Source organism: Rhipicephalus sanguineus, chromosome 1 (assembly GCF_013339695.2).
Source record: "Rhipicephalus sanguineus isolate Rsan-2018 chromosome 1, BIME_Rsan_1.4, whole genome shotgun sequence".
Taxonomy (NCBI): Eukaryota; Metazoa; Arthropoda; class Arachnida; order Ixodida; family Ixodidae; genus Rhipicephalus; species Rhipicephalus sanguineus.
In genome coordinates this window covers 262,965,535-262,982,290 of record NC_051176.1, presented here as the reverse complement: position 1 = coordinate 262,982,290, position 16,756 = coordinate 262,965,535, and positions in this window count along the sequence as shown.

The window sequence follows — 16,756 nt, the reverse complement described above, 5'->3', positions numbered from 1 at the left end:
CTTCAGCGGTCCACTTGGGAACTTCCGCGAGATTACGTCTCACAATCAACTGCCAAAGCGGAGATACACCCTCCCACATTACAAGCTTACTAGGCCGCGTCGTCGGCTCTCCAGGTGCTGCAGGCAGGTTCCTTCCCGTCTCGTAGCACGTTTAGTCACTTTGCTGAAGGCATAAATCCAGGATGCCCTAGCTGTGGGGCAGATAACTGCACACTGGCTCACATGCTGTGGCAGTGCCCGGCGTTACTTAGCGCAAAGTTCGGCACAGAACAGGACTGGGAGAGGGCTCTTAAAAGCCGCAAGGTCTCAGTCCAGCTGTCGGTAGGCCAGGAGGCCTGTGAACGGGCGGGGGGCCACGGTCTTCCAGTACCGGCGTGGACGCGGCCAGCAACTGCGGCGGACCGGCGGAACCCCCTTCGGGGGTTGTCTAATCGGGGTCCTCCAGGACCAAATAAAGTTCATTTCACCTTCAACTGCTTGACGCCTGTCCAGCATGTTATTGCCGATTCAATGAAACGAAGGACTATGAAAAATTTGTGTTACCTAAACGCTCTGGTATAGGTCGACGCTGAATCAATAAAAATTGTTTCCAAGATCTAAGTGTCATTAAGTGCGCGACACAATTTCTCACAACAGTTCTAGCACGATGTCGAAATACATACCTGCGTCGAAGGAAAGAGTTTGTGAGACTCACGTCGAATAAGACGACACCTTTATCAAACCTCTTATGTTACGTTCTTCCTCATCAGACGAATGACACGCCTTATATGCACGGTGATTCTGTGGTGTGGCTTTAGATACGAGAACGTCTGCGCCTTAGGCGGAGAGAGTTCAGACTGGCGAACATTGACCACTTTGAAAACCTTCATATATTGAATCCTTATAGGCTATTAAAACTCAGGGCGATCATACCCGCTATAGTAAGCCTGAGCGTGGTCTTGTTTGGTAAGGTTTCATAGACACGATGAAACAACGTTAGAACGGGACAAAGACGAGAGGACACAAACTCGGCCCACACATCTTCGTCCTGTTCAAGTCGTCTTTCATCGTTCAAACACAGGATGTACCAACCAGCCCAATTAAAGACGCTAATGCATTTCATACAATCACAAGGGGCGACCTCATTAAACTGGTTTGACCAGCAAACAGAATACAATCCATAACTTGAACAAAAAACCTCACATCGTCTCCTAAAAACTTGGACTACTTTCACTTTCCCCCCAATAATGCGGTGACAATTTGGTCTGACTAATTGACAGCATTTGCAACAGACATCTCATCCAGTCGATGTCTTCAACACGTAACACCGTAGATGGCCGTAAGTGCCTCACTCAATAAAGAACGCCACACACTTTGAGTCACTTTTGCATTCTTTTTATGATCAATAGGGTCTATGAATTACCTGGCGTTACAGTACACTCCCGCTAAAAAGCGGGACGACCTATGCTGATGGCCATCTGCATCAGGGCCGCCAGCTACCGACTACGATGGCTGAGGTTCACTGGGAACACCGTCAACGGAACCAAAGGTGTCCTAGAGCGTCCAGAAGGCCATCCTAGTGGAATGGCGAGCTTCCCAACGACGAATCGTCATCATAGTCAGCCTACAGGATTGTTAGTGATGGCTGAATATCAAACATTTCACAATATCTCCCTAAAGGGGCTGCGTCTACCGCTATGGTGGCAGTGAGGGCGGCGCCTCCTCTCTTCTCTCCACGCCGCACCGAGGAAGTGTACACATTCTAAGGACGTGTAGCCGAGAGAGCCCACGCCTTGGCTCGGACGATGGCCCTCAGCCCTGATATTTTCCTTCCTTGACCACCGCCCGAAGCATTAGCATGAACAGAGTGGGTTCCACGGCATTTGTACATCGGCGGCGGTGACGACGGCCGCAGAAGGATGCTGGAAATCCAATCTACCTCCTGCACGTACAGAGATCGTGGCAGTGCTCGGCTGCTGCTCCTTTCCCCTGAAACTGTCATCCTTGAGCATCTCCTCTGCTCCTGCTGCTCGAGCTGGCAGGTCACACGGTGATTTAAGACGTCGTCAAGGTATCTCATTCGGTTGACGGCAGCAGCTTCAGCCGCCTTGCGCTGATATGGTTTCGTCTCGGCGACACTGAGGAAACGACAAAGCTTTTTAAGACGACGGGTCAAGCGCTGGTTGTTTCCATTCAGCTGCTCTGCGGCCACCCATCGCCTCATCTCCTTTGTCAACAGCACGAACTCGTTCGTAGGCAGCTGAACGCGCGACCGCAGCTGATCGGTTTGCTGCGCCGCTCGGCTCATCGACGGACCCGCCATGCCAGGATCCGAGGCCACGCCAATCCCCACCGTCGCCACTTCTGCTGCTGTTGTGCTGCCCGTAATGGAAGACGCTGAAAACTCCCAGGTGCGTGCTGGTGGTCCTCTATTGAAACCTTCAACAACGATGGTTGAACTTTGACAAGAGAGTCGTCCCCCGAGCAAGGGTAAAATCCACGTTGCTCGAACGACGGTCTTCTTCTTCTTCTACCTCTTTCCTCCGTAACGCACGGGTAATTATCACTACGTAATTGGCGAAAACTCGAGTTGCTGAATTCAATGAATACAGAAATGATATTTGATTTGGAAATGTGAGAAAATTGTTGATTACACTGCGCAAGAAAATAAAGGGCCTAGCGAAATTTGAATGTACTATCATACCACTAACAAAAACAACAAATGAATATGATAGCTATGATGATGATGGTGAGTATATGAAATAAATATAATTAATTAATAACTTGGACTCAAAAACCAACAGAGTCTCTTGTGCATTCGCTTAAAACGACTCGAAAGCGCAAACCACCTTTTTTTTTAGATGCGATGCAGCTTTTGCTCGGGGCTGTGTCCGTTGTCGGTGGTTGCGTGCGAACTCCACTGCGCATGCGCCTACTCTCTCTCTCCCACTCTCATCATTTACGCAGATGTGCGAGAACACTGTTGCGATGTGGCTCTCCAATGGACACCGTCACACGTTGGAGTCGCGGGGAACGAAGCTGCTGACGACCTGGCGAGGACTGCACACGACCCTGCGGTTCCACTGACAACGTACGCGGACTCCGTAGATTCAGCACGCCAGAACATCCGGCGAGAGCTCGCTCGCAACCACCCTGATGCGTGCGTAGCCGCCGGCTGCCCCCCGCGTTATCTACCGGAGGGAATGCTAAACCGAAAGGAGCGCTCCCTCCTGCTCGCACTGCGGACCGGCTCTGTCTGGCCCGCCGAGCGCCGGCACCGCCTTCGCAGTGCTCCCTCACCCCTATGCGGCGACTACGGTGAGGAAGAAACGCTCCAGCATCTCCTAATATCCTGTACCGCCCTGGCTCCGCAACGGGAGCTCCTCGCCCGCGCCTTCAGGGGGCAAGGGTTACCCTGCGCGACCATGAACAATCTGCTGCACCCGGCCGGAGCCATGGCCCGTGTTCGCGGTGCCCTACGCGCGGTGCGCGAGTACATTGATGCCGCGCAACTCGCAGACCGTCTCAAGGCCGTGTTCAACGCCTGATCAGCGATGACAACGAGGGCTCTACCCCTTCGCTGCGCCCTGTTGTGCCCTGTTGTGATCTTCCCTTCCCTCCCACCATCTATCTCCTCCTTCCCTTTTACCCCCTTCCCTTAAAGTGACGCGGTTGTAGTGTCCTCGACTGAGAGACAGTTAGTGTGTCACTCCCCCACCTTTCTATTTTCCATCAAGAACCTCTTTCTCTCCTCCCACGTGATGCAGCTGCGCCGAAGCCAAATACAGCCTGTAACCCACTCTCTCCTCTCCCTACCCCATTTCATGTGTATAAGCGCGTGCGCTCGGTCGGTTCCGTCATTCTCGCTTCGCTCCCTTTCAGATGAGTTGTAACGTCAACGTCGGCGCCACTCGTTCATTCGACGCTAACGGAAGGCAACGCACAAACACAACGTAATGATAACACAAACACTAAATACAAATCTCACACACTAACGGAAACGCCGAGTGAACGTAACGGAAACTTGGTGTGCGCCCCCAATGCTGCTTCGCATCCCCTCATGGTTCTCTTGAGTGGGAGATGGTGTAATTTTTTTTCCTCGATCGATGTATTGATCCTCCCCCGGCCCCCACGGAAAGCTTTCTGCACTTTACGTGGTTTTGCACAAGATCCAGGATCGGAAGCAATGCAAGCTTTCTGCACCTAATCTGATTTTGCAATGCTTCCGGCATCGGCCCGCGTTCGACCAGGCGGCGACGTCGTGTGACGACATCGTGATGCGAAGGCACGTTGTGTGACGTCATGATGACGTCATCAGGTTAAGTCATCACGTGCGGTTTATTTCTTGTATCCCCCATGTTGACACCGCCGAAGGTGACGCCGACGGTCAGTTTTCGTGTTTGATGAGGCATCTAAGGCTTTCGCTTTAATAATAATGCTGTCGATGGCGTCGAAAACATCTCTGTGAAAGTGCCCGTCGCTATAAGCTCCAAATTCAGACCATATAGCGAAAGGGAACTTCAAATGCTCTTTTTCGGTGTTTAATGAATTGGCGGCACGGCAAAAGGATTCCTCCGCTGTTTCGCTGTTTTCTCCTCATTAAAGAAATTCGGAAAATAAATGCACCAGCAACACATGTCCAAATGAAGAATTGGTGTTTGCAGACACAGGTAACCGCTGAAGCACGAAAGGCTTCCACCCGCGGGGAATATGAAGGCGACAATGGTGATAACCATATTTCAAACCAGGGCACGAACCCACAATGAAGGATAGGAAAAATCGAGTGGTTGTTGGCTGCATGCACGTATAACGACTTCAGAAAACAAATATCACCGGCAAAAATTGCTAATGGAAGCAGCTAATATAAGTGCGAAATGATAGCACCAGATCTTTTAAATACATATAAAGAGCAATCGATGTCAGTTAAGAGTGGAAGAAATTCAGAAAAATATAAAGGAATTAAGTGAGCAAGAAAGAATTAGCTCAACATAAAACGTGGTGCTGCACGTGCAGTGAAATCGCACATAATGTGAACAGCCTATGATCATCATGAGCGTTGTCCTTACATATTAGGTGTCATATACCCTGAAAGAGAATGAAACTACGCAGTTTCTATAACACCTTCACTATAGTTTCACTGATTGTTTCACCAATTGACAGACTACGCAACAGACGTCGAAATAATGCCTTAGACAGGTGACGCCCCAAATGGGCGTAACTCTCTTACTCAATAAAGAGCGCCAAACACATTGGATCATTTTTGTTTACTTTATATGTTCAATAAGGACTATGAATTACTTCAAGATAACGCGTCCTAAGGAATAGTAGCCAGGAGAAATTCTGTTGGTGACCGTCTGCTTTGGGACTGCCTGCTACCGACTGCGATGGCTGACCTTCGCTGGGAACACCATGAATGATGGCCTGGATGTCCAGAAATTTGGCCCGATTGAATGGTGAGCTACCACCAATGAATCATCAACGTCGTCGCCCAGGACCGCGGATGATGGCTCACAATAAAACATCGGAATATGCCCTTTAGAAAGCGAGATTTAGTGCTCCACACGCGGTGGGTGAAGCAAAAGTTCTCTTCGTTCCAGGCGAGACCAAGGAAGCGGTGCACGCCGTAGCCGAGAGAGGCGATGCCACGATGCAATGGCCAGGGAGGCGATGGCCATGGTGGTGTTCATCGACATAAGGAACGACGTTTCCCATCCAACGCCCGATGTAACACCATGGGCAGGAATGAGTGCACGGTGCTTATTCTTCAGCGGTATCGGCGATGGCGGCAGATGTCTGCTGGAACTATAAACTGCCTCTTCACTGGACAGAGGCCGTGGTATTGCTCTGCTTCTGCTTCTTTTAACCTGAACTGTGATTCTTGAACCTCCCTTGCGTGCCGACCCCTTGCACTGGCGGCTTCCACGCTCACAGTAGACGCAGTCAGGGTATCTCCTTCGGTGGACGGCAGCAGCTTCAGCGGCCTCGGACTGGCAAGGCTCATTGTCGATAGTGCTGAGGGAACGCCACCGTTTGTGCAGTCGGCTGCTTACGTGCTGGTTTACGTTCAACTTCCCGGCGGCCACCGATCGCCTCTTCTTTTTTGCGAGCAGCATGAAACTGTTTGGAGGCCCCGGAATGTGACACCGCAACTGGAGGTTGTGTTGTCTCTCTAGGATCATTGATGGAAATGTCATGCCAGGATCCGAGGCCTCATAAGACCACGCCGTTACCGTCACTGCTGATCAAGTGTTGTCAGGAACAAAATGCGCCGAATATTCCGCAGGCGCGTGTGGGTGCAGCCTGGGGGTCCTCTGTTGCAGCGACGCCAACGCCGACGGCTTTCGACAGGAAAGTCTGAATACGATGATGATGATGATGATGACCTTTATGAATGGCTCACACCCACTCTGGGGGATTGGCCAAGAAACGAATAATGAATACATCCTGCTCAGACGACAAGCTCCTTCTTCTTCTGCTTCCTTTCTGCCTAGATTATGGCTCGCAACCAGTTTGGCTAAGGCTCGAGTGGGTAAAGTAGCGAACAAATAAATTACATTCCATGCCAAAATGTCAGTCAATGCATAAAATCAATGTGACAAATGCTAAAATGTGAATGATATAAAATGAACGATAATGTTAGAAGAAGTCGAAGGAAAAGACAGAAAATAAGTGGAAGAAACGTAAGCAGAAATAGAAGAAGTAAAAGAGCCTTAAAAACAAAAAAAGAGGAGGTAAATCAACAACAAACAGGGGAAAGGAAACTATATTGCTAGAAAAAACAAGCAAAGCAATAGTACGGAAGAGCTAGAAAAAAAAAAACAAGAAAAGGGACAGGAAAATAAGTAACAATATTGCCAGTCACTGCTTTTAACGCGATAATAAAGAGCCCGTATCCAAGAAAATGAATCGTGACCGAAAAATCCCAATGAATAATAAAAATCAGAGCAGGAGGTGAAATCGAACCGAGGCATGCTGCGCGACAGTCAGGTGTTCTACCACAGAGCCACGCCGGTGCTTGAAACTGCTTCGTCGAAAGATCCCATTCAGGTGTTATGCAGGACGATGAGTCACGTTAACAGTTGTAATGTTGCGTGGAAGAGGCGTACAATCGCACCAGGCACCATATGAGCTGCGTAACGAGTGGGTGGTTTAAAGCTGCCGGAATGGTTGACATGCGCACCGAGAAGGCGATGCGAACGGTGCCCGAAACGCTCTCGAGTTCCACTGCTAATTATCAAGCTTGCTTGCTTGCTAGCTTGATCCTTTAATTTTGGTTCTCACCCACCATGGGGGATTGGCCATGAAACCGGCGGTTATTATTAGGGAGACATTTAGGATTTAGACGAAGGAAAAGGAATTGATCTAGGGTGGCTGTGAAGCATGAGCGTCGCCCAAGCTTTTTCTTCGTGTGCTTTCAACACGCTGCGCAGTGCCCCTCGAGAGATGCAGCCATCGCAATTGCTCTCCATAAGGAAAATCTTGTCCCTTTTAACACGAAACTGTTTTATACCGAGGTTCACCTAGGCTTCACTGACGTATTTCCGTCACAGATATGAAGTTGAAAAATGTACACTAACCGACGACAAAGAAAAAACTAGAAGGAAAAGTTCCGTCGCTGGGAATCGAAACCACGACCCCTCGCTCCTCACCGCATTGCGGTAAACCACTCGGCCACATGGCGCACGTTATCCAGCCCACTAACGGCGAGCTATTTATATACACCATTTACCGCTGGCTGTACTCAGAGATAGGAGGCACTTCAGCGTGTTCTCGTTATCACCAGCGAGATGGCGCAAGGGGCTCGAAGGCCTTTAGAAGGGCGCGCTTTAAAAGTCGTCGCCCGGCTCGTTGCTTTGCGCGTGCCTTCCACCAGTCCTTTGCCCTAGAGGGCGTGGTCGCCCGTGCACGCGCGCTTATCTCGGGATGAGGGCAGTTTTTACGCCTTGTGCGTTCACCGCAAAGGTTGAGCGGCCGCGTTTGCGAAAGGAGTGCGCTGCTCAAACAAAAAAGTAACAACTGTGACAGTTGTAGTTCGCGCTCGTCCTGAGTATACTTCTGCGTTTGTATCGTGCGTCCTTCTTTTTGTTTCACGGTGCTATAGCTGCCAAACACCAACAGACATTGTACAAGCTCTCCTGTATCAATGCACAATAAACGTCTTAAGTACCTCTGTGAAGACACGTTTCATTTTCGTGTTATACCAATTACTATGAGGGAGTGATCAGCCATGTTTTTTTTCTATATGCAGTTAAGCGGAGACTGGAAAAAAGCTCGTTTTGTTGTTGGCCCCCGATTACAGAAAAACCATCAATTATAAATGCGCTAGCAAGACCACTGTAAATAAAATTTGAAGTACGTGGGCAAAAGTGCCGCAGAACGAAGAACTATGAACCACTTCCTCCCGCGGAGGAAGACGAAGACGACAGTGCAAACCCGACGCCGATGATGATAATGATTGTGATTATGATGATGGTGATGCTTAAAAACATGGCACATGCCCACAATAAGGGGCGTGTTCGTTCTGAGGTTGTTCTGCGCATGCATGGCCATATCAGTAAAACGAATTTGAAGGTATAAAAAATCGTGATTTATAAAGCATAGTGTAATTGCGAAAGTGACACCACGAGTTGGTTCCAGCGACGGAAGTGACACCACGAACAAAGTAACACAAGCGACGAAAGTGACACAACGAGTCAGCTCCAGCGACGGCATGTCGCTGCAACCAGCGTTTGCACAAGCGGTCTAGTCTTCTTTGAAGAAAACAAGATCGCTTGTCGAAACGTTTGTTCCATCGAAACTCCGTGTTCAAGAATTTTTCATCTCTTCAAGCTTCCGTCTTTCTCTGAACTTCTGCCTTATTTGCATTACCACAAGATAAGTGTACCATAACTTATCCAATAAATATAGGCCCAATTCATTGGGAAGTTTATGGTAAAAAAATTTAGATTAATATCAGAATAGCAAGCAAATAAGAACTAGCTCGGCGCACAACATTTCAATGCCTGACCAATTAAACCCCATACAACGTTAACATCTCTGCAATCTTCCTAAGCATAGTGCCGTTACATCAAGTGTTCCATACCCACGAGCGGTTACCAAAAAAACAAGTTTTAACCACGAAAAAGAATGAATCTATCTATCAGTTTATATAACACCTGAGTTCATGCATTTTATGAACATGTGCATGACGTTTAGCGTTCTGCGTATTTATGTAGAACTCAGTTTTCACTCCTTGACAGACTCAACAGAGATCGCATTAATGCCTTCCTTACGAGGCTCATCCAACGACCGCACCTGCCACATTCAATAAAGAACACGACATATCACTATTGCATTCTTTATATGAACAATATCGTCTATGAACTACTTCGCTATACAGCAATCCTAACGATAATAAATGCGAAAAGTTGTGCTGGTATCCCTCGGCTCAGAAGCCGCCAGCTACCGACTACGACTGCTGATGTTCACCCGAAAGACCATCAATGGTGGCCAAGATGTCCAGAATCCCCCTCGGTTCAATGACGAGCTGCCCACCTACAAGACATTCGTCCTCATGGTCCATGAGCGTAGGTGCTAGCAGTTAAACATTTCAGAGCACATCATTTTGCATGCGTGTGCTGTGCCGGTATATGAGTTGCGGGTGCCGCGCCTCCTCTCTTGGCTACATGCACAACTGCGAAACTAAGCAGTCCCCGATGTAGGTCCGCATAGCCGAGCGAGGCAACACCGCGGCGGCGGCATTGGCGTCTCTCTACGACGGCGTTCAGTCACCTGCTCCCGAAACTTTATCGCGAGCAGCACCGGTTGCACGCCGTAGGTTCCTGTGCGGTCGTGGTGAGGGCACCGGATGGCTCCTGGAACTCCCATTAGTCGCGACCCTGCAAAGCGGCCGCGGAAATTCAGCTGCAGTGCTTTCCTCCAGAGATGCCCCTTTTGCCTGTGCTCCTGCTTCTTGCGCTGGCGGGCCCCGCGATGGCAGTAGACGTAGTCGGGGTATCTCCTTCGGTGGACGGCAGCAGCTTCAGCCGCTTTGCGATGGTAGGATTTCTTGGCGGCGACGCTGAGGGAACGCCACAGCCTGCACATTCGCTGGTTGGCTTCATTCGCCTTCTCGTCGGCCAGCGATCGCCTCTTCTCCTGAGCGAACTGCATGAAGGCGTTTCGAGGCGGCGGAATGAGTGGCCGCCGGTAATGGCAGCTGTTCACCTCTCGGCTCATAGATGGACCTGCCACGCCGGGATCGGAGCCCACGTCAGAAACCGCCGTCGCCGCCTTCTACTGCTAACGCGCTGTCCGTAAAAGACGACACCGAAGTCTCCGTCGGTACTTGCCGGTAGGCCTCTGTTGAAAAGCCGACTGCGGCCGACGATGATGGCCAAGTTTCGCCGGGACACTGGATTACGGAGAGGAGCCCGCGGTGAAAACGGCCCCGTTAGAACGACGAGCTTCTTCTTCTACTTCTTTTCTCACTAGCTCTTGTCTCGTAGCCACTACGAAGGCTGGACAATAATGTAGGGGATAAAATAATGAGTATAAAATATAATACATTCCAGAGACTTCAGAAAATGGGTAATTTCAATGTCACACATGCACAAAACGTAATTAAAAAATGCAAATGATAATGTATTAAAGACACGCATGCGGAAAAAATGAAGGAAAAAGAAAAGACGGGAAAGAAGAGAACAGGAAGAAAAGGAAAACAAGCATATTTGATTTGGCAATCACACCAAATAAATGATAATTTACTAATTAACTATTTGACAGCAGCGAAAATATCTCAGCGGCCCTACTAGATACTCCAATTTCTAAATAAAAATATATCAAGGGAACCGCCAGGTTTAGGGCGTAATTTAAACTGGGAAATTAAAGTATTATTGTTACAGCGTACTGAATCGGTGTCGTCGAAAATATAAGTAGAGGTAGAAGTTCATTTGCAGAAAGCCATAATATATTATTTATCTTCAGCAGTCTAGTAGTGACATCCTATAGAACGAATAGAAAAATTCACCCATGCTTGACCAATCTTATTTTTTGCATATGACTCATAATAAGGTCAAGACGAAGAAGAAAAAGAAGAAGCCGTTCTGATCTCTAGGTAACTATTTCACTTTTTATTTTATCGCGTTTCGGTCTTATTTCTTTTTGAAGTGTCATAAGGTGTACATTTCCCTTTATCATTTTCAGTGTGGCCAATCCCCCTCGTGGGTATGCGCCAGTCTTCTTAAGCGACAAACAAACAAACAAACTCTGGCCTGCTCAAGTGCATTGGTACGAGGGATGATCAAGAGAGAGAGAGAGAGCAAAAAACTTTTATTTGTGCAGGCCTCAATGATCATCATCGTTGGGTGGAGCCCTTAGTTAAGGTCCCCATTGGCTCGCGCCACACCGCGTGCCCGCTGGATCAGCCGCTGGATCAGAATAGGGCGGCAGCCCGGTGGTTGTGGACATTCCCAGGTGCAGTGATACACCCTGGGCTTCGCTCCACAATAGGGGCAGTATGAGGGATATGGTGTGGGGTGGAAGAGATGAAGGATGTAATGGTAGGGAAATGAATTAGTCTGAAGCTGCCTCCAGGCAACAGCGTCCTCTCGGTTGAGTGATTTGTGTGGTGGTGGGAAGCATATACGGCTTTGTCGGTAACGTTATAGTGTTTCAGTGTAGTTGAGTGGTTCTGTTGGTGCATCGTCTGGGTTGGACAGCTCTTCCGATGGCGCCCGGTTTGTGAGCTCTCGAGCTACCGCATTAGGGCGTTCATTGCCATGGAGAGAGGCGTGTCCAGGAGTCCAGACCATACGCACCTCGTGTAACAAAGTGGGGTGTATTGATGTCAGGATACGGTGTGTGTATGGTGTGACCATTCCTTTCGCTATGTTCCGACAGGCAGTTTGGGAATCAGTAACCTCGGTGTTTGGTTCGTCCGGTGCTGGTATTTGTGAAGCGTGTATGATAGCCAGGGCGATAGCAGCCTCCTCTGCCGTGCCGCTGTCCAGAGTTTTAAGCGTAGCCGATACCGTTACAGAATCGGTGTTGTCCACTACGACCAGACACATGGCCCGTTTCTTTGGATATCGGGCCACATCAGTGTAAAGGACTGGTGCGTTAGATGTGCCGTCACCTACGACTCGCATTAGAGCTTGAAGATGAAGGTTGAATAAAGGTGATATGAGAAATAGGTGCACGTAGTTCATAGCACTGTAAATCTTCGACGCCGTGCTTTTTGTACACCTGGAGAAACGTAGCAACCAACTATGTAGTGTTATGACTGGCAGTCGGTGGCGAAGCGCTGACCATGAGAATCGGCGGACGAGGCGTTTCCACACTGCTAGAACACCTGCATCCTTCCTGGAAACGAAATTCCTGGGACGGCGAGTGACCAACAATGGGCAGAATCTCGGCCTCAAAGTCTGGGACGGCCAGGCCGGAGACAATGGGCCACCTGGGCTTGGCTTGGTACGCTGCCGAAGCCACCTGACGGGTATGTTTGGACGGGAGTCTCCGCAAACCTTTTGCTGCCTTCGGGGAAAGAACTGCAGGGGCAAGCACGAGGAACCTGTTGTCCTGCTTCCCCCACCTGCGTGCCGTCAACCGCCGGACCCTTGCTGCTTCAAGTGTGCAACGACCCCTCCGCGACAGTGGAATGGACTGTGCCATGGTGGGAGGTGTCGTGTGTGTGATTGGTGGTCATCAAGAAGGAGGAGCCAAACTGAGGGGTTAAAACGACGGTGTTGAGTGAGAAATGGGGCGCTGAGCCCTCGGTAACAGGCTCATCCAATTCGCTTGTCGCTGAACTCTGACCTTGTCACGATGTAATTTAGTGTACGAAAAGTGCCAGTAAACTTGTTATTGTTTTCCCATCTTGCTATAGCATCAGTTCCTCAACCCGGAGACTCGACTACGCTACCAAACGGAGTCCGGGTACGACGCTGCCCTATCGTAGCAACAGCATGGTTGCCGAGAAGGGACGGATCCAAATACACTGGCACGACAGTAGATAAGCATTCATATAGGCAGAGAAAAGTTCAATCGAAGGACCAAATAGTGATTATTATTATTATTATTATTATTATTATTATTATTATTATTATTATTATTATTATTATTATTATTATTATTATTATTATTGTTGTTGTTGTTGTTGGTATTGTTATTGTTATTATTATTATTATTATTATTATTATTATTATTAGTAGTAGTAGTAGTAGTAGTAGTAGTAGTAGTAGTAGTAGTAGTAGTAGTAGTAGTAGTAGTAGTAGTAGTAGTAGTAGTAGTAGTAGTAGTAGCAGTACTGGTAGTATTAATCTTATAAAGTTGCCACATGCCCTGAATGTTGGATGCGAGAAAAGTCAAGTGGTTGTTGGTTGCGCATACTATAGAATGAGTTCGGGAAAAACTCATTTTAAAATCTATAACTTTCAATAAAAGAAAATTGTCTAAATGCGAAGTGGTACCGAGAGACCACCGGATGGTTAAACTTAAAATAAATTAAGAGAGCATTCATTGAACAGTCAAACACAGAAATAATTGAGAATAAAAGTCACAGTTTCGCCTCAAGGGCGAAGCAATGAATGCAGTAGCAACCAAAATGGAATGACACGCGAAGAACGGCAAGCAGCTCGAAACTTGCGCGCTCTTCAAGCACAATGGACGCAGGAGAACACACACAGGTCGAGCGTGTACTAACAATTCTCAAAGCTCGACACTTGCAGCACGCTGCTCAAACACAAAGAAGGACGCACGAAAAGAACGCACAGGTATACACAGGATGAGTGCGAACTAACTGTCACAGTTGTTACTTCAACTAGCCCCTATACTTTGGCTCTTCTAGCTAGCAGCTCACTCCTTTCGCAAACGCGGCCGCTGCAGCGAGCGAAGGGACCTTCGTGCAGTCTATAGATTGAACGCAAACTTTGCTGTGAAAGCACAAGACGTAGTAACCTCGCCTTCAAGAGATAAGCGTGCCAGCACGGTCGACCACGCCCTGTATGTCAAAGTACAAGTCGGAGGCGCACATCCCAACTCCGGCGAATCACTAAAGAGCTTAATAATTAGGTAGCGTCTCGTGCACCACGCGGCGCACGAGACGATCCCACACTTATCCCACAGAACTGGCTCCTGCACCGCACGGAAGTGACGTCACGTCAATGCAATAAACTTATAACAACTCAAATAGACAAATTATTACTTTATATTGTGTTAAACCTACAAAATGTTAAACAAAAAGTGTTTGACGGGGTAGTTAATGTACATTTGTTAATTAATGACATATCACAACCACTTTCAATCCAGGGGGCGCTGCGAAATGTAGCAGTAGCAAACATGGCAGCCGCGAGAAAACCGTTGTGTTGCAGAGTTTCTCATTATGATGTGCGGATTGTTGCGTTGCTGTTGGAATTACTGCATTTTCTAGTTTGCGATCAAAAGACGTGGTGTTGTCGAGGGTGAGAGTGTCCTTGCAACCGAGTACCTCATTTTGCTTGTCGCGAAGGGTAAGGTTGACGATGAAATAAATGTTGTTGCATAGTTCGTGTGAACGTCAGGACGCACAAGAAATCCCAGTGCGGCTGCGAAGTGTTGTTACTAAGCCTGTGATCTCCGATGGCGAATGCTCCTGCACTGCAGGTTTTTCGCAAAGTGCGAACACGTATCGGCCGTTACCATCCATTGCTAGGTAAATCATGCTGTGCTGTCACCGGCTGTGTTGTTCAGCAAGGCAAACAAACTGTGCGGCACTGTTTTGTAGGTAGGTGGGTTAACGCAGTCGGCTGTTGCCGTTGGGTATCGTTTATCAAGTGCTGATCGTCTAGTTACAGTGTAGCCTAGAGCATCACTGCGACACGTCAGTATTTTGAAGCGACTTAGTGTGCCGATTACTTCGTGAGGCGGTGACGGTACACTGAGCTTCATAACAGGGTTTCGTGTTGCATATTCGGCGTGACTACAAGAGGCGAAAAGAAACAGTGACTGCTAGCTGCTGAAAAAATGATAGTGGGAAACTTGCACATAATTATTTGTTATGGTTATCATCTGCCAGTCAGGCCTTGCACTCAGAACACACACGCAATGCGATAGCGCCAGCCGGAGCAAAATTCTAGCGCTAAGGTGATGCCGGCGGAACGCACAGATTCGCCCAGCGTTAGTCAAATCATGTTGACGTTCGACTGTACCGAAAGCCACGCTTTACCTGTTCGCGTTTCTTTTCATCGCGATAGTACATCACCACGAGTCGTTCGCGAAATCTAGGCGCCCAGTGACTCAGTTCTGAGACCACGTCTGTTGCAGTGCGTCTTTCATGTCATCACGGCCTTGATAAACCGTGAAAATCAACATTCTTGATGCAGATGCCGGAAAAACCGATGCAGCCAGATACATCTCAATTTTGCGTGTCCTCCTGCGTCTCGCTGAGAAAGTGCATGGATTCATAAAACAGCGTATTATAGTAAATAGAGCCAATTCTGCGACGGTCATCAAACATCCAATTTCAAAGGGACTGTAGACAGGACCATCAGCAGCACAGCAGCAGAAAGTCCGGCTGACGGGAGGCCGATGGGGAGGCATACTCAGGCATACTCGCTTGCCGACTCGGCGAATGCATGGCATCTTCAAACGGCGCGCCTAACCGGAAAACGCATGACGCCACTTCCGTGCAGTGCAGGAGTCGTTTCTGTGTGGGAGCGGCTCGTGCACCGCGCGGCGCAGCAGTCTCTGCCTATTAATTAGGAACCCAATGAGCTAGGGGACCCAAGGAATTTGCGATCCGCCAAGGCGCATGCGCAGAATGCAAGCCACTCTAGTGGTGAATTCCATTGGCGGATTCGGAGTGGCCGACGAACTCTACGGCGGAGCACTCCACTCCGTGGAGAGCATCCGAAGGAAATCTGCCAATGGAACACAAGCGCCATCGCCAGAGCAAACGTTAGGGGGCGCTAGCGCACATCTGCTTCGCAAGCGCCCAGAATCATGGGCGTCCGGAGGGGAGTGCAAGGGGGGGGGGAGGGGCAGCTGCCCCTCCCTGGAATTTCGGATAATATTTTTCTATGCAGTAGCAATGAGCTACACAGCTTGATTAGCACACTCAGGTCCCGGCCTTCTCTATTTCCAACCAATTTCGCACGTTGCACACTACTGATTAATCTTGCAGGTCATGTCGCGGCATTGAAAGCTGTCAGTGCTGGATCTCCCCCCCCCCCCCTGCGCCCCCCTGCAATAAGTTCTGCGGACGCCCTTGCCCAGCATTCCTCGCGGTTCGCGCAATTTTAGCTTTCACGGGCGCGAGCGGAGAGAACGGGCGCGGTCGGACAGCGTATTTCATCGCACACGCGCTACGCCACGCTCTGCGCACACACGGGGAGCTTGCGACTTCCGGTCGAATCCGCCGCTTTTCACGGAGTAGAGAGAGCTGCTCCGTGGAGTGAATCTGGCGCTGGAGCTGCTCCAGATCTGCCAATGAAACATAGAGGGAGCACTCTCAATCCGCCAATGGAACAGACTTGCTCCGAATGGAGCAGAAAATCTGCTACCGGAAGTGCTCCGAATCTTCCAATGGAATTCACCATAGGAGTCTTGCGCTCGCGTTGTCCCAATACTTATGTCCCAAGACTGCAGCGCCCTCCTCTGGGCGGCGAACAAAACCGGAGAGCGCGCGACCTCAACAGAAGAAATATGGCGCTTGGTAGTGGCACGTGAAGCCATGGCTCGCGTTCCCTGCTGGCGTCGATTCTGGTCACTGACACATATTGCTCACACCCAGGTGGAGTATATATTCTCACTCAAAAACGGC